Source organism: Cavia porcellus, unplaced genomic scaffold (assembly GCF_034190915.1).
Source record: "Cavia porcellus strain 051 isolate PalLab524CR breed Dunkin Hartley unplaced genomic scaffold, mCavPor4.1 scaffold_18, whole genome shotgun sequence".
In the NCBI taxonomy this organism is placed as follows: domain Eukaryota; kingdom Metazoa; phylum Chordata; class Mammalia; order Rodentia; family Caviidae; genus Cavia; species Cavia porcellus.
In genome coordinates this window covers 19,523,762-19,545,791 of record NW_026947501.1, presented here as the reverse complement: position 1 = coordinate 19,545,791, position 22,030 = coordinate 19,523,762, and the positions used below count along the sequence as shown (strand labels likewise).

The following is a 22,030-nucleotide window of genomic DNA, read 5'->3' as shown; positions in this document are numbered from 1 at the left end:
CAGTAAGAAATCACTAGTTAATAGGTTACATATTGTCATCTTAGATTTGCTTTTAATATCTTTTTGTTTGTTTTCTTTTTGAAATGGGGTCTTGCTGTGTAGTCCAGGCTGCACTTAAATTCACTATTATTCACTATGTAGTTCAAATTAGCCTCAGACTCTTGGGAAGCCTCCTGTCTCGGCCTTCTGAGCGCTAGGATTACAGATGTGTCACCATACCTGGCTCTTTATATTTCTTTTAAAAAAAGATATTTTAAGGTCGAATTCATAAATGCAGCCAAACATTGTAGCACACGCCTGTAATCCTCACTCTTGGGAGGCTGAGCCAGGAGGTACATTGAGAGTCTGAGGCCAGTGTGGGCTACATTGTGAGTTCAAGGCCAGCTTGGACTACATAGTGAGACCTTGTCTCCAAAACAGACAGACAAACACCAAAGAAACCATAAATGCAGCCAGGTGTGGCGGTGCAAGGCTGGTTTTCACACTCACAGTAGCCTCATATGTACCCATCTGGCCTCGTGCTCACGGTGGTATTTCTGCCTCAGCCTCTGGGGTGCAGGGATTCTAGGCGTGGGTCACCACACCTGGTTTAGATTCTATTTTTTAAGCATTGATTTTTTTTCTTTTTATTGAAATAAAATTCAAACCAAACAAAATTTACCAGTAACCATTTTAAAGTCTATAGTTCGCATTACAAGATTGGACAACTGACACTTCTATCCAGTTCAAGATGTTTCACCATTCCAAAAGGAAACCCAAACCCATTAAGCAACCGCTTCCTATTTCTCCTTTCCCTCAGTTCTTGGCAACTACTAGTCTGTTGTCTCTATGGCTTCACCTGTTCTGAGAATTTCATAAAAATAGAAGTATATACTACATGGCTTTCTGGGTGTGTCTTCTTTCACTTACAGTCTATGACATGGTGTTGCAAGGTTCGCCCACATCACAGAATGTTTAAGCACTTCACTCCTTTTTGGGGCTGCATAATATTCCAGTACATGGACACACTGCCTTTTGTTTATCCACTCATCAACTAATGGACCTCACATTGTCTTGGATTGTTGTTACCTTTTGTCCATTACTGATGTTTCTGTGAACATTCATGTGTGAGCATTTGTTTGAATGTCCAGTTTTCAATTATTTTGGGGGTATAACTAAATGCAATGGCAGGTTCATCAGGGAATTCTGTGTCCCCACATTCCTTTTCTTACATAAACTAGAGTGAAGTGGGGTTCTGTCCTGGAGAACTGAGGAGCCCTGCATTAGGCCTTAAAAGAAGAGTCAGCATGGCTAATAATGGGCAGCAAGGAGCCACCTGGAAGGTGGGAGCGGAGCTGGAGGCAGTGCGCCCTCCAGCGGAGGGAGGCTGCGTGGGTGGACGGCCAGGGAAGGGAGGAGGCCTGGGGCAGCATCCGTGGGAGGGGGCCCCCCCCGCTTCTCTTCTTCCTCTCCTTCCTGAGACGCTGTCACAGAGATGGACAGACATACATGGGGAAGAACACGCTCTCCATTCTAAGCGGCCCAGCCCGGGCTGCGAGTGGAGCCCTCTGATCCTGCTCTGGGAAGGCGTTGCCGGGGCCTCTGCTCCTGCATCCACACCCCCCACTCTGTGTCCCTGGTGTTCTCAGTGGCTTGGAGGAACAGAACCGGGACAGCTGCCATCCAGGCCCCTGCACCATCTGAGGGAGTTCTCCGTGGGTCAGAGGTCCCCGCCGTGGATGGACTGTGGGTGGAAAGCGACCCTACTCCGTTCCCTTCGTGGTGAGCGCCTTGTGTCCCGCGCTGGGCCAGTCCAGGGCAGCGGGAGAAGAAGACATAGGAACACGGGGAGATGGGGCACTGTAAATGGCAGTTAAATAAGGCGCGAAACAGCACTGCGTGGCTCAGTGAGGGAGGCACACAGGTACCCACAGGAAGTCGGAAGGAAAAAAGAAAGGAGCGCAGACGGAATTATAGAAGTAGAGAAAGTGTAGATCTCGTCGGCAAACGTTTATCACACCAAGGTAATGCACGCCTTAAGGTTTTAATTGACATGAGACCTTCACATAGTCAAGTAGCCGAGGCCTTCTGCCAATGGTCAGTGCCAGCCTGCCAGCCACATGAGTATGCCATCTCGGAAATGGGTTCTGCGGCCTGATGACCACATCTGCACCCGGAACCCTGGGACAGAACTGCCTGGCATTGTCACTTACTTAATCCATACCAGGTAATAAATGTCTGCTGTCACTGGCTGTGACAACATTCGCCTGGAGTCTCAGCGCCTCAGCAGGGTCAAGGAGGAGGCTGCTTGACCCTAGGAGTTCAAAGACAAACTGGGCAATATAATAAACACCCCACCCCCTGCAACTCTTAAAACACTGTCTACTGCCAAGTGGTTACATCTTAGGGGTAACTTACTACACAGCAAGAAAAGAGTAATACCAGGTGAGATCAAGCAATACAGTGAATGCTTAAATTTTAAAACACTTATTGCAGTGAAAGATATTCATGAAAGAGGGCTTCCAGAATTGCTTCAGAAAGTAGCAAGAACAGTGGGGAAAGTGTGTTCAAAGTGAGGGTATAGGGGCTGGGGATTTAGCTCAGCAGCATAAGCGCCTGCCTTGCAAGCATGCGGTTGTGAGTTCGATCCCTGGTACCGATAACAAACAAAAAAAAACAAAGTTAGGGCGTGAACTGCAGTGTGTCTTTTTCTGTAATGTGTTTTTAAACTTTTTATTTAAACATTCACTCCATGTGTTGCTTGTCCCTCTGTTCGCTATGGTCGTTTCCTTGGGTCAGGATTCCTGAGCACAAAAGCCAGCGAAGCATACACCCAGACAGAGCTGGGAGTGGGCAGTGTTAATGGCCAGGCCTACCTTGCTCTTAGGTTTTGTCTAAGGCTGCGGAGCACTCGACCAGATTACATAGTGAGGACTCCAGGCCAACACCAAGTGTGCTGCGGAAGCCAGTGTTGCGGGGGAACGTCACTGGCCGGCTCACAGGGAGGACCTCACGTCTGCAGGTGGCAGTCAGCTAATGAGAGTCCCAGGCTACTGAGCCAATGCAGTTCCGGGGTTGGGACTGACAGCGCACTTTCATCACAGAAGGCAGGTCCCCACGAGATCCTGGCCCAAGTTGGCAGTGTGCAAGCTCAGGCCTTCCGTGGAAACCAAGAGAACAGCTTTGCAGCGCCTGCCACTAGAGCAGGCTCCTTGTCCTGTCACCAGGAGCCACCAGAGCTGTGAGGCACGTGACGGCTGCATTTCAGCTAAAGTGAGCTCATGTCCAAGAAATCCCCAGCCCTGCCCCCACTCACTACCTGAGATTCTGGGAAACCAGCTCTATTTCCAGCCTCTGGGTTTTCCTTGTCACACTGCATGCCTCAGAAACAGGTGGCCACAGGGGAGTGAGAAAGAGGAAGATGAAGCCAGGCCACACAGCCCCAAGGACACAGTTCTCAGCCTGAAGGTTCGTTCCCGAAACCTTTGTCACAAATCCTCTCAACAACCTCAGTATGGTGGCTCACTCTGGAGGCTGAGGCAGGAGAATGGCAGGTTCCAGCCCAGCACTGCAACTAAATGACTCAGCAAGACCTTGGCTCTAAATTTTTTTAAAAAAATGTTCAGTGTGAAGGCCCAGAGTTCAATTCTCAGGAAAAAGTCCCCTCATCACGTGCCTCAGTTCTTTGGGAGTTCTGTGGATAGAGTATCTCTCAGTGATGAAATGCCCAGCAATGTGAACCTCCTTTCTTACAAGAAGTTTGTTATAAAATACTGTAGGGTTTTTTCCCCCCTTTTTCTTTTGTGTTTTGCTATTTAAGTGATATTTAGCAATATTTGTTCCCCATTACCATGAAGAGATGCAGTTGAGAAATAACCTCTTGGGGCTGGGGATTTAGCTCAGCGGCATAAGCACTTGCCTTGCAAGCAGGTGGTCATGAGTTCGATCCCTGGTACCAATAAAAAAAAGGGGGGGGGGAATAACCTCTTTTCAGCCAGCAACATGATACACACCTGTAATCCCAGTTACTGGGGAGGCTGAGACAGGAGAATCACAAATTCAAGGCCAACCTGGGTAAGTTAGTGAGACTCAATCTCAAAATAAAAAGTAAATAAAAGGGGGAGGATATGGATCTGGATCTCCTACCCAGGGCAGCAATAAAAAGAAAAACAAACCACTTTTAAATTTTCCTGCATCTTTAGAAAGAAAGTGGCCAGCACCTGGGTTTGGACTTCTCCAGGGCCAAGGTGTTTTTAAAGCTTCCTTCTCTAGCCAAGGCCCATAGATCACGAGGGAAGGAAATCGGGTTGGTTTCATTTGCTTTGTTTTCTAGTACTGTGGATAGAACCCAGGACCACGCACACGCAAGTGCTCTGCCACTCAGCCACACCCCAGCCTAACCGCGTTTGGTTTTTATAAATCTTCCTTGAGCATTTGAAGAAGGATGCCTTTTGTTTTTATTTTATTTTATTTTATTTTATATTAAAGAGGATAAAACCAAGGAAAATAAAACAGAATAAAACCAATCAAAAATAAATCAGTGTGAGTGATACAGGGCTTCAAAACTTTACGAAACCAACAATAGTTACTGTAATGCCTTTTATTGTCTTCAAAATAGCTGCAGATACTTTCAGACATAGTAAAAACTGAACAGAACAGAATAGAATAGAAACAAAACAGTGAATGCAATAAAGGACTTCACAACAAGCCACTGGTAAATCCACAATGGCTACCATAATATGTCTTGTTGTCTCTCGAAAGGTGGAATGGAGGGAGCTCTCTTCACAGTCCTGGCCCTGTGCATGTCCCTCTGGAGCGACAATATCAGAGCCGCTCCTGAAGGGCACACAGTGAGTGAATAAGGTGCCTCCAACAGCAGCTTCAGATAAGGCTGGCAAAGAAAGGCAAGCAAGCATGAGATCAAGGTACAACACTGCCAATGCTGCTATTGCAATTTGCATCACATTACCCATAATGATTTGTAATTTTACATTTAAAGCTATTATCTTTTGGCAGACACCTTGACTTTCAATAAGCGTCTGTTACCCCAAGGAACAGCGGCAAACTATGCCTGTCGCCCACATGGAATCCAGGGTAAGAACTGCACGTGAAGGGCAGCTCTCCAGGCAGGCAGTGCCACCACAAACACTGTGCCTTCCTCTCTAGGCTGAGTTGCCCTAGGTTGCCGCTCATCACAGTCCCTGCTTTGGTGACTGTCATCCTGCTGAGGATTTAAGCTGCTACCTTCCATTCACACCCCCCCCACACACACACACACACTTCTTTCTGCAGAGAAAGACTCCAGGGCCACACCTGCCCTCGCTGGCTGCCTGAGGACGGTCTGGTGAGGCACAAAAAGGAGCCCTCCTTGCTCCCCAACACCAGCAGCCTCCCAGAAGAGCTGCACGCACACTGAGATGTTGGAAAGCCACCTCCTTAACCCCACATATCTTTAGGTGACTGGGGACTGAGGAACATTTGCAGGTCCTCATCGAACATTCTAGTCCTTTTGTCAGAGTCTGAAGCTCTTGGGAGCAACTGAGTAGGCTGGAAATCCATCAGAAGGGAACACAGGCAAACAAGGAGGGGAAGAGGGTTTGGAGGGAGGGAAGGGGAACGGGAAGAAAAGAAGAAGCAAGACACATCATGACAGGAACAGGTCCCCTATGATGAGTGTTGTCACTATATATATATATAAAATGTACCAGGAAAATAAAGCCAGCTCTCCTCCCCTGAAAAGGCAGAGTGGGGGGAGCTGGGGACTCTCCTCCGACTGCATATGCTGAGCACTGATGGGTACTAATACGGTTGAAAGAAATCAAGACACCCGTTAGCTCCTTCTGTTTAACAAACCACACTTGAATCGAGGGACTAGCACAATTGCTGTTGAGCTCACAGTTTGGTAACCTTTGATAAACTTAGGCTGGGCTCCGTCATGCCAGGAGGTCGGCTGTTCAATTGCCTGGAGGGGAGTGGCATAGGATTGTGTTTCAGTTCATTTTCTGGAGCTATAACTAGAGGCGTGAAACTGGGTAATTTATAAAGAACAAAAATTTATTTGTTCTCATGGTTCTGGAAGCGAGGAAGTCCATGAGTGCGGTACCCAAATCTGATGTGGTCACTGTGCTACATGATTCACAGCAGAAGGTGGAGGATCGGGGTGCAGAAGAGAGAAAGCGTGACAGAGCCAGATTTGTTAACCAGTTCACTCCTGGGAGAGCGACATTAATTCTTTGGCAAGTGCGAGCCCATGATCTAACCACCTCTGATTAGCCCTATCTCCCAGTAAAGTTGCCTTGAACTTTGGGGGACTGTTCATACCATAGGTGGCCTCAGCGGGGCCAGCCCAGGCCTGGTGACCTGCATTCCCAGGGAGGGAGGTGGGTGAGAGGTTCAGAGTGCATCACCAGGGGCCGGGCTTTGAGGGTGGAGGGTGGAGGGACCCCTTGATGGAGGAGGCAACGCAAAGCCACTTTGGAAGGGCTGAGCAGAAGGGAACAGTTAAGGAGTTTGACCATTCTGGCAACCCCCCTGAGGAGGAACTGGTCAATTCTGGGAGCATATTATGGCTTTCAACCATTTCCAAAAGGTATTCCTCAGACGTGCTCATTGAGGAAGAAGAGATGGGAAACCCAGAGCAAAGCCTTGGGTTCAGTCTCCAGGACCGAGGGGGAAAGGAGGATGAGGGCAGGATAATTTATGGGGATTTCCAGCAGCTGAGAAATCCTATCATCTTGGGAAGGGCTCCTTAAGGTCACACACGGGGAGTACTGGGGTTAGACATGGTTTGGGTGACACCTGGGCCGCAGCCCCAGCTCTGTCACTGCAGGATGCTACACACATTTATGTTAAAGGACACAAAAGAAAGAAGAAAGGGCCTGTATGTGTAGATGATGAAGAAACACTGCGTGGGGAGGTGGCTATGGTAGAGATTGAAGGAAATGGAGCATTTTGCTAAGTAGAGGAAGGCAGGCAGTCAAGGAGCTGCAGCGCTTTCTGGAGACTGGGTTTGCAGAGGGGAGGAACCGAGGAGCCAGTCTAAGCCAGCACTGAAAAGGAGCCCATGGTGGAAAGGGGTTTGCTTCTACCAATGAAGAATAGGAGCGCTGGCTGGCTTTGTGTTTTCCAAAGGCCCTCAGGAAGCTGCAGCAGAGGAGGAGGAGACAACAGCCTCTGAGTCCCTGGGAGATCCCTGTCCCTCTGGGGTGACACTGCGGTGGGGAGAGTCGGGCACAGAGACCAGCCTTGAGTTATCCCTGGAGGCGGGAAGGCCATGCCTGCCTGTAGATTTTTCTCCTCCCAGTCCTGGGACTCAAACTCAAAGCTCTGTCTCCTAACTTCCCCTTTTCTGTTTTTCTATTTTGAGAGGTCTCTCTAAGTTGCTGAGGCTGAGCTCAAACTTTCAGTCCTCCTGTCTCAGTCTTGCAGAGTGCTGGGATCACAGGCATGTGGCAGCACGTCTGGCTGTGCAGCTCTTACACAAGCAGACATCCCTCAGACAACACACTGTTACTGAACAGAGGTAGAGCTCAGCATTCTCAGCCACCAGAACAAGCGGCTCTTTCCGTGGCAGCTTGCAGGAAAGGCACTGCAAACCCCACACCCTCTAAGAGCCTTCAACACCAAGTCCCACAGGCATGTTTTCACTGACATGAGCTTACTTATTACACCCTTCCTCCTGACTCCAGGGGCCTGATGGGCCTCCCTACTCTATGGCATCAGTATCACCCCTCCAAGCCTGTTGTCCACACAGTGCTATGACTTGGATCTGAAATCCTCCACAGGCCGCGAGGCTTAGTCTTCAGCATGACCCTATTAGGAGGTAGTGGCCCCTTTAAGAGGCGGGGCTTAATGAAGGTCTTCTGCTCCCTGCCTGTGGAGCCCCCAGAGGGACATCCTGGGACCCAGCCCCTCTTCCTTCTCTCCTTTTGACTTCCTTCTACCATGTCTCTGCCATGATGTTATCTGCTGTCACAGGTCAGTCACAAGGTAGCCAATTGATCATGAACCTCCAAAAGTCTGAGCTAAAATAAACCTTCTCTCTTTTTAAATTTATGTGTCTCAGACATTTGTTACAGTAATGGAAAGTTGACCAACACAGCTGGCCATATGCAGAAGGCTAAAAATGTACTAGTGGCTACCTGAACAGACTACTGACAGCAGGCAAGGCATCATCTGTGTAATTTATGTGGATTAACTCAATCTGCGACAGATAACCTTCTTTCACTGAATCAACAGTATCATCAATTATGAGTTAACACAAAAGGAACTAAGGAGGGGCTGGGGATTTAGCTCAGCGGCATAAGCACCTGCCTTGCAAGCAGGCGGTCATGAGTTCGATCCCCGGTACCGATAAAAATGAAAAAGACAAAAAAAAAATATTTAAAAAAAAAAAAGGAACTAAGGAAAAAAAAAAAAAAAAGAATCCATCAGTTAACTGGAAGATGGAATGCCAGTCAGGATACAACGCACTGCACTGGAGAATATAGAGTCCGAGGCTGGGGATGTCGCTCAGTGGTAGAGTGTGTGCCAAGCACACTCAGACCAGGGTTCAACTCCTGATTCTAAAAAAAAAAAGAAGAAAAAAAAGCCAGCTGTGGTGTTGTGCCCCTGTAAATCCTATCACTAAGGAGGCTGAGGCAGGAGGATTGTGAATTTAAGGCCAGCCTGGGCTATGTAACCAGATCGAGTCCAGCCTGGACTACACAGCAAGCTCTATTTCAAAACAAACACACAAACAAACAGCACCAAATCTCAATGGCTAAAAGAAGAAAGGTCTATGCTTTTCTCCCCTTGGAGGCCCACTGGCTGCTGCTTGGTTTGCTGTCATCTTTCCTGTGACATCCAGGCCCATGAAATAGCCTCTGTGTCATCTTACAGTAGAAGAAAAAGAGCACGGTGAGCCTCGGTGTCATTTCTGTCGTGGCAGAGCGATCGGGCCCAGACCCTCCTGCACACTAGGCAAGCACTTCATCCCAGAGCTATGTCCCCAACCCTTTAAAATTTTATTTTGAGATGGCATCTAATAAATTTCCCAGCTGGTGCTCCACCCCGGGACCCTGCTGCATCAGCCTCCTGCGTAGCTGGCATCACAGGTGTCCTCAGTTATCTGTCCAAGTTTCAGCCTCGACCTACAGCAGTAGGTCACCTCCTTTCACACTTGTTTGGCCAGAGCAGGTCGCTTGGGCTCGGCAGCTGGGACTTGGGCTCTGCCTATAAAGAAGCACTGTGGGGCACTGTAGCACATAAAAATACAAATCCCCCTCCCACAGCAACTGTAAAACTTCCTGGCTTTGAGGTGTTAAAATTCAGAAAAACAGTGTACTTGGAGTTGACGGAGTTATCACCCCCAATATAAGGGTAAGGAGTGGAGACTTAGGCAGGTCATGAAAGGTGCTGGCGTCTCAGAGTGGCAGAGCCCGGACTTTAACCCCGGGTATCAGTGAACCGTTTCTAACCACCCTGCTTCCTGTGTGTGGCCTGGAAGAGTCCTTACCTGAATGGCAGGATTTTTTTAGGTGCTAGAGAAACCTAAAGAACCCCATAAATTGCCCTCTCCCCACATACCAGGGATTGAACCCAGGGCTTTTGCCTGGAACTCCATCCCCAGTCTTTATTTTTCATGTTGAGCCCAGCTCTTGCCAAGTTGCTCAGGCTGAGCTAGAACTTGCCATCCTCCTGCCTCAGCCTCTGAGACTCTTGATTTATTAATATAATATGTACAGTTTTTCTATTGTGTGTGTTTGTTTTGTTCTTGTAGTAACGGACGTCAAACACAGGACCTCGTGTGTAGTGGACAAATGCTCTATCACTGCATCGCACCCCCAGCCTAGTAATCTTTTTTTTTTTTTTCTTTTGGTACCAGGGATCAAACTCACAACCTAGCACTTGACAGACAGGCACTTACACCACCGAGCTAAAACCCCAGCCCTTATTAATCGTTTTAAAAAACTCTTATTTAAACATGTCCCGAGTTAGGACTGTGCTAGGTCCAACCGTGACAACTAATCTCAAATTCCTTTCAGAAAACATCCTGGGTCAGCCAGGAGTCACAGGGGAGGATCCACAAAGGTCAGGGCTGGTGGCAGAGAGGAGTGTGCTCACAAGGTAAGATGCATGGCCTTTTCCCATCCTGGGCCAGCCCTGGTCCCTGCTTGTAAGTCATCCTTAGTGAGATGACTGTTTGCTGTAGGCAGAGGCCTGGGGACCTCGGGTCGAGTGCCAAGTAGCCAGTGAGCTGGCCATTGGAATGTGAGTGTGGGTGGGGTGGAGGAAGTGGTCACCAGCTCCCACTGAGTCACAGGGAGCCCAGAGGGGAGAGCAGGAGGACCAACAGGGGGAGAGTGGTGGGCGGTTGGGTGCGACATGGAGCAGGGCTATCTCAGTGGCAGGTCCTGCTGGCCAAAGCCTTAGCACAGAGCTCACCCAGCTGGCCTTTGGGGGTCCCTCCTGGGATGGCCCCCTCCTGAACCCCTGCCTATGTCTACTGGATGAAGACGAGCGCAGGTTTTAAGAAGTAGAATTCAGGTCCCCTCGCTACCACTGCGCTCTCCCAAAGTGAGCAGTTTTCAAACTTAGTAAAGGCGGGAAGAAGGAAGAAGGTGCGGGCTTGGAGCAAGGTGGACACAGCACCAAGGGGACCTAGAGCCAGCTCCAGGCCGCCTCTCCGGGCAGCCACCATGTGCCTGATGGCTTCAGAGGTGGAGGAAGTGTGGGGAGCACGTGACCAGGACCCAGGGCCCCTCCGCAGGCCCTGAAGAGGAGTTGCTGCGGGTCCACCCAGCCCCCTCCTACTCCAGCCGTCCTCCCCCAGCCTCACCTCCAGGCCGGGGTCCCTGCGCGCGTCCATCTGGAGCCCTGCTGCAGACTTCCTCACTTCCGTGTCCAACTGGGTGTCATTCCATCCTTCAAGGCCACAGCCCTAGACTATTTCACCCCTGGCAGAGCAAGTGCTGTCTGTGTGACGACTCAAGGTGGGATCAACCTGCCTCAACTGAAAGGGAAAAGTGTCTCAGGTAACTGCCCGCAGAAAGTTCCAGGTAGAGCTGGCTCTGGGGGCCTGGAAGGCCAGAGACAGGCAGCTCTCTACAGGGCACTCAGGCACAGGTGTGGAGTCACAGCCACTTGGGAGACTGAGGCAGAAGGATCCTCTAACACAAGAGTTTGAGACCAGCCTGGACAATGTAGGGAGACCCTATCTAAAAAAAAAATCAAACCAAACCCCAAAACAGAAGAATGAGGAAGAGGGAGAGGAGGTCAAGAAGAGGAGGAGGAGAAAGAAAATGTAAGGGGCAAGAGAGGAGTGGATATTTCAAAGACAGGGAGACAAAAGTGAAGAGATATTTTGTTCTAGGATTGACCTGCTTAGGTAGAGCAGAGAATTTTTATGAAGAAATGACTAGAAGTTTATGCAGAATTGATGGCCTGGTTACAGTTGTTGAGAATCTAATGTATCCCACAGGCCAAAGAAAGTCAGTGAAAAATTTGAACGGGTAAAAGTCTAAAAGTGAATGGTGTTCCTAGCCCGCTTGCCCACTGCGGCCTCTGTGATGGACACTGTTGACTTTACACACAGCACGGCATCATCCCTCACTGTTTCTTTGTAGAATTCCAATTCTATGCACCATCTGCTCTCTACTCATCCCCATGCCCAGCAGTGTTCCTCAGGGAAGTTGATTCCACACAGCTCAGGATGGGTCTTTCTTGCCAATGATTGGCCCTAAATTTAGCACGTGACCCAGGCCTGGCCAATGAGAGTGAAGGGAACTCTATTGGGCCCCCTGAGAAACTCATACATGACTAAAGTCTTCCTTCTTGTAGTGGACATTGTCAAGTCTGGAGGTGGGTTTTGCTGTTAGTTGGAAGGTATATTTAACAATGAAGAAGTGGGCCAAGCAGAGAGAAACAATTTGAGAGCCAGCAGGTGTCTCAGTGGTGGAGAACTTGTCTTGTTTGTAGGTGGCACTAGGTTCCATCTCTGGTTCCCTAAGAAACAACCTCCAACGGCCCGATTCTCCAGCTATGCTGTTGAGCCACATCAGCCGTCCTGAAACCTGCCGTTCCTGTTTACTGATGTAAGACATTTCTGTGCTGTTCAAGCTAGTCTGAGTCAGAGTTTCATGTCCAACTCTTGAGTGTTTTCTTCTCCTAGTAGGCCCCCTGTCTAGTGAGCCCATGGAAACTGGCTCCACGACCCTCCCCATGTCTGTTCTATCTACCACTTCCTTTCTTACTGTCTTTATGTCATCTCAGAGTCCTAGTAGTTGGGCTTCGCTCCTCCACCACCAGCGAAGCACCCTCACGTGTGAAACCCCCAGCCATGGCTGAATCCGGCTCTGTATTTGCCGTTCCTACAGCCGAGTTAGGGTACTACACTGTTGACAGGGTTTATTGGGACTCCCCGCTTTCTGTGCTAACCCTGGGATCGTCCTGGGTAAACTGGGATGGGTCACAACGTCAGCAGGGCAGGCAAGGCCACTAGGAGAAGCTCCCATAATGACCACTGGCCATTGCCAATGTGTGCCTTTCAGTTTCCACCTGACTGTACTCTGACTTGCCGGTTCATCTTCCTAAAGGCTTCAACATGTCCCCCTCTCTGCCCCTCTTCTCCTGCAAAAGGGAATGTGAAGGAGATTCGCATGTCCAGTGTGAAAAGTTTAGGAGGCCCCTTGGATGAAGGGAATTCCCAAGGTTGGGTCCTCCTGGGCCAGGTCTGCGGCCTAAGGTTTAGGCAGGATCCACACTCTGAAAACAGATGCTGAGTTAAGAACCCAGCACCTGTTTCTTTTAGCCTCCTGTCCCTAGCCAGTTGTCCCTGTCACCCCAGGAGGGGTCAGTAGTGAGCAAAAGGTGTTTCTGTGGGGCAGAGCTGGTGAGCTGGCTGCTGGGCTTAGTATCCAGTTCCCCGGGCAGATGTCCGAAGAAAACACTCTAGTCACACAATTGGTCTTTCATTAGCATCTTTTCTGGCAGTCTAGGGGCAGAATTTAAGACTGAAGGACTGGAATAAATTCCTCTCCCTCTTCTGTTTTTCTGGCTCGTTCCGCTCCTGTTTCTGAGGGAGAGAAAGAGACAGAGGTGCTGGGGAAGCAGGACTTTAGGCTTGAGATGCCCCTCCTTGCCACTGCCCCCAGCCACAGGCCCAGGGGAGGATTGTCATGTTAATTACTCCCTAGGCGGCTGGTCCTGGCCAGCCCCGCCCAGGCTGACTCACTCTTTTCCTGTGCTGACCGGGCAGGCAGTGTTGGAGCTCATGCAAGGTCCATGGGGAACTCGTGCAGCCTGCTGGGCACACCCTGTAAGTGGCACGTGCCCTGCTGATTCCTGAGCTGGGGCACGGCATACTCGGGTGTGTGGCCTGGGCTGGACTCAGAACCTCTCTGTGCAGTGATTGGACCTCTCCCAGCCCACAGCTGGAGAGAAACACAGACACGTGGAATGTCAGAGTGTAGGCGCACGCTGTGGCCACACATATTCTGGGAAGGCACGTGACAAAGGGGCCTTCGCAGTCAGGCAGCGGGCAGTGCTGCTCAGGGTCCCAGTGAATCAATTTGCCAGACATTTTGGGGCCAGTTTCAGTAGGTGTTGTGGTGCACACCTGCAATCCTTACACTCAGGAGGCTGAGGCAGGAGGACTTTGAGTTTAAGGCCAGGTTAAGGCCGTGTAGCAGGACCCTATCCAAAAAAAACTAATTAAATAAATAATTCAAAATTTTAAATAAATAAATAATTTTTTATTTCTTATTCTCTTGAGTTTTAAAGTTTTGGAATTAAAGAAACCTTAGAGAGTACCCAGTTCAGGGCCCTCATTTTAGTAAAGAGACCCAGAGAGGTGGTGATTTGGCAGGAGAGCTATGCTGTTGCTGTTAATGACAATTGTCAATGGCACCCCAGTCCCCAGCTCTGTCTATACCTTGCCTTCCTAGCCAGGTGGGATCTAGAAATGTAGTGTGGTGTCAGTGTTAGGGAACCATTCGTCAGAGGAATAGGTTATCCCTTGGGGAAAGTTATTTTGTTTTTAAGACAAGGTTTTGCTGTGTATCCCATCCTGAATCTGAACTCACCATCCTCCTCCTTCAGACCTACTCAGAGCTGGGACTGAAGGCATGTGCCATCATGCAGGCTCTGGAGAAAGAATTTTAGGTAGAAAAACTGGAAGGGATAGCACATGCCTGTAATCTCAGCATTCTGGAAGGCTGAGGCAGGAGTGTGGTAAGTTTGAATCCAGCCTGGGCAGTTTAAAAGACTTCAAACCCAAATGTGGTGATGAGGTAGCTGGATTTGGAATGTAGCTCAGTGCAAAGGCCCTGGATTCAAAGTCCGTTACTGCAAAAAGTGTTTCAGTGGAAAACTATGTATCATCTGTAGCACATTCTTCAAGGTCATGAGATTCTGCTGGTCCTGGTTAGTTTTCTCTCTCTCTCTTTGTCTCTCCCTACTTTTTTGAGTTGGGGTATTGCTATGTTGCCTAGACCAGCCTCTAATTCCTGGGCTCAAGTAATCCTGTCTTAGTGTCCCAAGTAACTAGGATTATAGATACAAAGCACTGTGCCTTTCTGTTGTTTTTTGAAAAAAAGTTATTGTGCAACTCTGTAAGTTGGAGATAACTGATAATTACATAAATTCTATCCTATCTGGTAAACAGTTGGCTTCTTCTCCAGCTTGCTCACTTCACATGACTAGCGGATCACTTTTGTCTTTATTTGGAAGTCATTTCAGCATCCCTTTATTTTATATCAATTTGTATGGCTTTTTCCTTTGAGCCAGTTATAAGGTTTCTCCATCTTGGTTCTGTCACATCACTTGAGCAACATAAATTTTTTTTTTTTTTTTGTCTTTTTGAGACAGTGTCTTGCTATGCAGTTCACTTCAGGCTGGCCTTAAAATTACTTTGTAACTCAGGCTGGTCTGAAACTCACAAACAGTCCTCCTGCCTCAGCCTCCCAAGTGCTGGGATTACAGGTGTGAGCCACTATGCCGGTCTTGTAACATAAATTGATGATTTACATTATCTCTGCACCACAAAAGTTGTGATTTTACCTTTGAACACTGTCATACCTTGTCCACTGGACCCAGGACTGTGCTGCAGGGTATGGTGAGTGAGCTGAGTGGGTCCGCCTCCAGGGGCCACCACAGGGCTCTGGACTAGGCTTTGCCTGGACCCAGGGATGGCAGTAGGGGAGACTGGCCCTGCTGTCTTTTGTCTGTGGGGTCTGAGGCAAAGATTGGATGGTCCAAGGCAGTCTTAGTGGTGTCTCAGAGGAATCCTGGCTGCTTAGGAGACTCTGGGGAGTTGTTCAGGGAAACGGAAGTGGTTTGGGGTGTCTCTGACCTTTAAGAGAGGGAGGGGGCTCTGCTCCGGGCAGCCCTGTCTTTCTGCGGTTAAACAGCTGCTTGAGCAAAACTCACTGTATTTTTTTCTTTCATTAGTATTCATTAGTTACTTTTTAAACATTTAATTGCAAGAACTTGTTCTAAGAAGCTTGAAATTTCACACTGAAGTGTGAATTAGCATCCAGCAACTCAGAGCTTGTCTCTTTCACTGCGTAATTTAGATATATGTTGGTTGGCGTGAGGCTTTTGGTGCCAAAAAGCCTTTCATTTCTGAAGACTTCTAGCCAGGCTCAGTGAAAAATATGGCCATAAATACTCATTCCAATGACTCCCCAGACCATAGTCACAAAGCTTTTACACTGTGCTTACTCAGGCTCCGCAGCCAAAATCTTCTGGCTTGTGCTTCCGGGAGTAGGGAAGGTCTGTGGCTTCAACATATGCACCCTCGCCTCTACGAAGTCCTGTCTCACGTGTACGCCCTTCCTGGCACTCCTGGGAGAGTGGTCTCTGTGTGCAGATACCAGGTGGGAGCTGCGACCCTGGCTCCTTTAGGCAGTTTCCTACCATTATCAACCTCTGGCTCCCTGCTCGACACATGATAATCTTCTGGCCAGAGGCCTTGGAGCCAAAGCCTGAGCCTTTTGGCCTTTACCATGGAGGCCCTGGCTGCTAGGATCCAGCTCTCCAGGCAGAGCTGATGGGTCACCCAGCAGATGGGTGACAACCTGCAAGTGGATCTGCAGAACCGAATGTACAGTGACAGCAGGGAGAGAGTTCTAAGGAGAATGGGTCCCTTTCTCCAACCTATAAAAATAAATTGCTTTAAATGCCATCTGGTTCACTTAAACCACAGAAGCTGGTCTTGCTTTCAAAGGTGTCTTACATACTATTTCATTGCTGGGACAAACACTACTAGTTAAAGGAAGAAAGGTTCATTTGAGCTCACAGTTTGTAGAGGGCTCAGTCCCTCATTGGCTGGCTCCAAGATAGAGTGGCCTGGCAGAGGGGCACAGCAGAAGAGACCAGTCCATGGCAGGAAGGAAGTAGTGCCATCCAAAGAGGAGGAGGGACACGTGCCTTCCAGGCCGTGGCCACACTGACCCTCCTGTTCTCAGCAGGCTTCACTCCTAGCATCACATCCAGCTGTAGACCCATCAGGGAGTCATCCAGCATCACACCCCCTTGGGTCAGTCATCTCCCCAAAGCCCCACGTATGAGTGCACAGGCTTTAGGGAGACATCTAGATAAAAGCAATAAGGAAAGGCCAGGCACTGCCCAGGCACTATGTGGCCCCTAGAAGGATAAGCTAGGAATTCCCACCTGTTTCTCAGTGTTGGCCTTGCATTAGAACCAACTTGGGAACTTTAGAAATGGTAACACCTGAGTTCATCCGCACCATCACAATGTACATTTCCTGGGGTAGGCTTGGCCTCTGGTGCTTTAACTTGAGGACTACCCTAGATGCAATAGCTTCACCCATCATAATTATGAATTCTCCCACATGGATCCACCCAGATAATCACCACCTAGATCAAGCAGTGGAACACTTCCAGCCCCTCCGAAGACTCACCTTCCCCTTTCTGTACAGAGGCTCGTGTGTTACAGTTTTCTAGCACTATGAACAAATACTTGAGGAAACAATTTAAAGAAGGAAGGATTTATTTTGTCCCACAATTTCAGAGGCTTCAGCCCATGGTCTGTGGGTTCCACTGCCGTGGGCCCGAGATGAGGCAGAGAGAACATCACGGTGGAATGGCGTGGTGAGGCAAAACCACTCACCTCACTGCATCCACGCAGCAGAGCAAAAGGAAGTGGGGGAGAGGGGGCTGGGGACAACATATGTCTTCAAAGCCATGCCCCCGGCTACTTCCGCCCACCAGGCCCTGCCTCCTATAGCCCAGTCTGCTATGAACGCATCGATGGGTTAATTCATCACTGAGGTCAGTGCCCTGGTGATCCAGTGTCTTCTCTGTGCCCCACCTCTAAGCGCTGTTACCCAGGAGCCAAACCCTCGATGTATGTATGAGCCTTCAGGGCCATTTCAAATACTGACCTGAGGTTCTCTGGCTGTGTCTCCACCAATTAACCGACAAAAGTCAGATCAACAAGAGAAACCAGGGGAAGTCTCTTGGTGCATGCACCCGGCTTTCACGTGGGGGTAAACCAAGCGGGTAGCGGGTCCTGGTGTTACGTGGCGTTTTAACAAAAGGACCGTACATCTGTAGAGCAGTGACAAAAAAAGAGGCTCTGGGCTCCTCGGCCAGGGAAACATGGGAGGAGAGACGTTTGGGGAGCACAGAAGCGGGGTGGGTGTTGGAGCATGAGGTTTGCTGCTGAGCTCGCTTGTGGGCCCTGGGTTGACAGGGGTCTAGCTGTCTCTAGAGGTGAGCTGCTCCCCTTCCTGGTAGAGACAAGAGAATGGACAGCTTTACAAATTGCTCTGCTTTTAGACAAAAAGTGGAAGGCTAGAATTTTTCCTTTCTTCCTTTTCCCCGCCTTGAGTCACCAGGAGTGAACCTTGGGTCTTTGTGCTGCATCCTTGCCTCCTCCAACCTTTTTTTTTTTTTTTTTTTTAATTTTAAGACAGAGTGTCATTAAATTGTCCAAACTGGGCTGGAATTTGTATCCTTCCTGCCTCAGCTTTCCAAGGATGCTGGGACTGTACACATGCATCACTGCGCCTGGCTGAAAGCTTTTCTTAATCTGCTCTTCTCAGTTGCCTTCAATTCAAAATAATCCTTATGCCAAGTGTCCTATCAGGAGCGTCATACTCTGATTCCTTCTATCAAACATCAAGACTCATCAGATCAGGAACGGGGGCAGTGAGCACCTTTCCTTTGAATTTTCCCAATCTTCCCCCTTGTGGAAGACCTATGTCAACACTGGGTTCTTTTATTTTGGGTTTTTTTCAGACAGAGTCTCACTATGTAGTCCAGGCTGGCCTTGAGCTCACTTTTTAGCCCAGGCTGATCTCAAACCTGCAACGATCCTCCTGCCTCAGCCTCTGGAGTGCTGGGATTACAGGCATGTGCCACAACACCTGCCTCTGGGTCCTTTTGGGGTCCTCTCCCATGGCCTCAGGGGACAGGAAGTGTTTAAGAATCCAAGACATCTCTTCACTAATATCTTCATTCTAATCATGTAGAATAAATAAATAGCTTGAGAGAGAGAGAGAGAGCAATGGCTTTAGGATAGGATTCTTTTTTCTCCTTAATTTAACAAGTAATACATTTACAGCCCAGTGCCTTTCTTTTGAAAAGGAATATTTTTCTCATTTACTTCTTCTGTTTAGGAGCCTCAGCTGTGCCTAACACAGCAAAAATCCCATACTGGCTCTCTGACTGACCCACACACAGAAGAAAAGCCATAGAATAACACTTACTGTTAAGCATTTTTACACTCCACCCCTGCTCTGCATTCCCAATCTCTTCGCCCCCATTTTTCAGGAGGTAGGATATTGAGAAGCTGCCCAGGCTGGCCTTGGGGTCCTCTTGCTCGTCATATGAGTAGCTGAGACTCCAGGCACCTGCCACCACACCCTGCTCATTTTAGCATCTTTAATGTGCAATTCACTGAGTGCATTCACATTGTGTAGCCACCACCAGTGTCCATCCCCAGAACTTTTCCATCTTCCCAAACTACAACTCTGCATCCAAGAAACAGTGACTTTCTCTTTTTCCTTCTCCTGGGCCCTGGCAACCGCCATTCACATCAGTCTCTGAATTTGACTATGCAGTGTTGATGCTTTTGTGTCTGGTATAGGGGAGAGCAAACTTTCTCTCTACCCTCTGAAGGGTCTATAATTGAGTCTAAAAATAAACAGAAGGAGGATTAACAAGAGAAAAAATTCTTTTAGGCACATGCAAATCCACAAGAGTCCTGCAAAACACAGGGCTTGAAACAGGGCCAGACGATTGAAGTTTTTATAGCATCCTCAGCTACCAAAAGGAATAGGGGCTTAGGGCTTCTGTCAGGAGTGGAGGGATACCAGTAACGGCTTAGGGAGAGATTGCTGGACAATAAATCTCTTGTTATGCAGATAAATCTCTCAGGGGAGAAATGCTGTCCGTGAGAAGGTGACCAAGGCTGTTGGGTATGCAGTGCCTTTAAACTCTTCTGGGATCCAGTTCATCTTCCCTGGCTGATGAGGTTGACCAGTACAACTGAGTATACTTTGTAGTACTGAGAACTGGATCCAAGGAGCTACATCCTCCTCTGCACTTTTTATTTATTTTGAAACAGTGTCTTGCTAAGTTGCCCGGAGTGGGTTCACACTCGTGCTCCTCCTGTCTCAGTCTCCCAGAGTGCTAGGATTACAGGTTTGTGACATCACACCCAAATAAGCCTCCTTTTGGAGGATTTATCTTAAAACAGATAAGGGAACTTCGGAGAGCCCTTCTTTGTGCTTGGAAATAAGCAGGGATGGGAGACAGAAGGGTAGGAGAAGATCAAAGAGATTTTGATTCTGTATCTGTTTCTGAGTCCTCCAGCTTCCTTTAACTCAGAGTAATCAGCATGGGAAAGCACCACACTTTGGGGTATCATGTTCTGAGCCCCCACATTGCCTTATTTTACTCAGCAAAATGTCTTCAAGGGGCATCCATGTATCAAAGTTTCTTTGCTTGCTAAGGCTGAATGATAAATACTGCGTTGCAGGCGCACCACAGTTTGCTCATGTATCAACCCTTGATGGACAGTGAGATTATCTCCACTTTCTGACTACTGTGCACCATGCTGCTGTGAATATCACTGTACAAACGGCCCAGCGCCTACATTTTCAGATGCTCCTCTGCCAGTTCTAACACAGCAGGGCTGAGACCTTCTGGTCTGGAAGTTAATGCCCCTGTCCCTGTTCTCAAGGCCAGCAGTGTCCCTAATTGTCATTCAAGACCACTTTCCTGGAGGTGGGCTTCTGCTGGTGTCTGTCAGCCTTTCTCTCCAGCTGTTCAGCACCACTGAGCTTCATCCAGCAAGTTCCTGGAGATTAACTGCTTAACAAGAGTGGTGGACAGGCCTTTGTCATCCACAGGAGTTCCTGTGGCACCCTTTTCCCAGGGCAAGGAGTATCTCTTAACCTTAACATTTGTATGACCAAGGCGGGCCACATTAGGTGGCAATGAAAATCTGCTCCAAGTTGACTTCCTGCCTCAGCCACATCCTGGAAGCTGCAAGCTGCTTTGCTAGATGAGAGCAGATCAGCTTTGCTCTCACAGGTTTCCCAAACAGCCACAGGCCTGTGAGTGACAGGATCTAGGCTGGTGTCTGCCCCGAACCCTGTACAGAGTGGCATGGCAGAAGGACCACCTGCCACATGGGCTTAGGAGAGGTCTTTTCACTCCATGATAAGGGGGGAGGCATGTTCCTCTGGGTAGTGAGGATCGCAGGGATGATGACTACACAGCTGGCATCTCCGTGGCTCGCAGCCCAGGTTGCCAGGGTCAAAGCCCTGGGAGGACAGTTGGCTTCCTCGCAGACTCTGGCAGGAGTGGCTGTGCTCTGTGAGCCTCTGTGTGCTCACATACACCACTGAGCCTCCTAAAATCAGGGAGAAGAGGCCAAGGCTCAGGGTTATGCCAGTGGGGGCCTAAGCCAGGGGACTGTGAGCTTTTACTGCTAATGGAATCCTGTTTGAGCCCCCAGGGTGAAGAGGCTTTAGAAAATTCTGGCTCCTGGAAAAACTTCAAGTTGCCAGTGAAAATTAGTGAGATGGATTTTTAGAGAAATTTCACATGCATCCACTTCCCATCGCTACAGCCATTTAACTTTGGGTCTTTACCCTACCTCCAACCCTGATGCTGTGGAATGAAGGATCGGGGCTCTGGAAGCAGGGAGGACCCCAATGGAGACTGGGAGCCCTGGAACAAAGAGTTAGAATTGTCAAGAATTTCCAGCCTTCTTGTTTTCATAAAGCAGTGCTCATCCTGGGGCCAGAGACTGACAGACAGTCAAACAGTCGTAGATTAGATTGTCCTGTTGTTCAAAACTCTAGGGCATCAACCTTCCCTAGAGTTCTTCCAAATAAAGTTCTTTTCTAATGATGGCTTCTCACCAGGTACCAGGAGTGGCTGCTTTCCCAGCAGAGCAGGGGCCCATACTCTGAAGGGGAGGCTGGAATGGGGCCCAGGCAACCCCAGGCCGGGACTGGGAATTAGAGACTCGCAGGGTCACTTCATCTTTCCCAAGCAGGGCTCTACGAGAGCTTGATGCAAGTTGTGCTCTTGCCCCAAGGGAGATGGAAAGATGTAAGTCCCTAGCAGCTGTCAGGGGACAGTCAGGCATGTGAGGAAGCAGTGCCCCAAATAAAGTAGGAGCAGAGGATGCATAGTTCTGTGGGTTAGAAAAAGTTATCCTCAAACTGTGGGAAGTGGTTCACTAAGGTTGTCTTATTAATGCTATACATCTTCAGTATAAAGAGCAAAAACTAACAAAAGGTGTCATTAGGGTTAGATGTGTGCTAAACACTTTAGATGCATTCACTGTTTAGTTCATATGAAGTACGAAGCATAAGGGCTATTATTGTCTTCACTTACAGAGAGAGGAGCAAACTAACCCGTAGAGAAGTTAAATGCCACTCCTAATTTAATTGACTTTGTCCCATGCCCTGTGTCAAGTTTTGTCCAAGTGATGGAGAGGCTGGGCCTTGATGCTGCAGGTGTTCACCTCTCCACGATGGCATCTGCTATGACATCACAGCGTCAACGCTGACTTTCTAGCTAGT

At 48.8% G+C, this 22,030-nt stretch overlaps 1 long non-coding RNA gene across 2 annotated transcripts in view; it reads left to right on the top strand.

Annotated features, from left to right (window-relative positions):
- LOC134471284 (uncharacterized) overlaps positions 1 to 22,030 on the top strand; it is a 78,563-nt gene that overhangs the window by 8,887 nt on the left and 47,646 nt on the right. The window contains exon 3 of one of the 2 annotated variants that reach the window (XR_010040587.1): positions 10,005 to 10,249. The exons of the other annotated variant lie outside the window; for it this stretch is intronic. This is a non-coding gene — a long non-coding RNA (uncharacterized LOC134471284). Of the gene's footprint in view, positions 1 to 10,004; positions 10,250 to 22,030 lie in introns of those variants that run through there. 2 annotated transcript variants of the gene reach the window in all.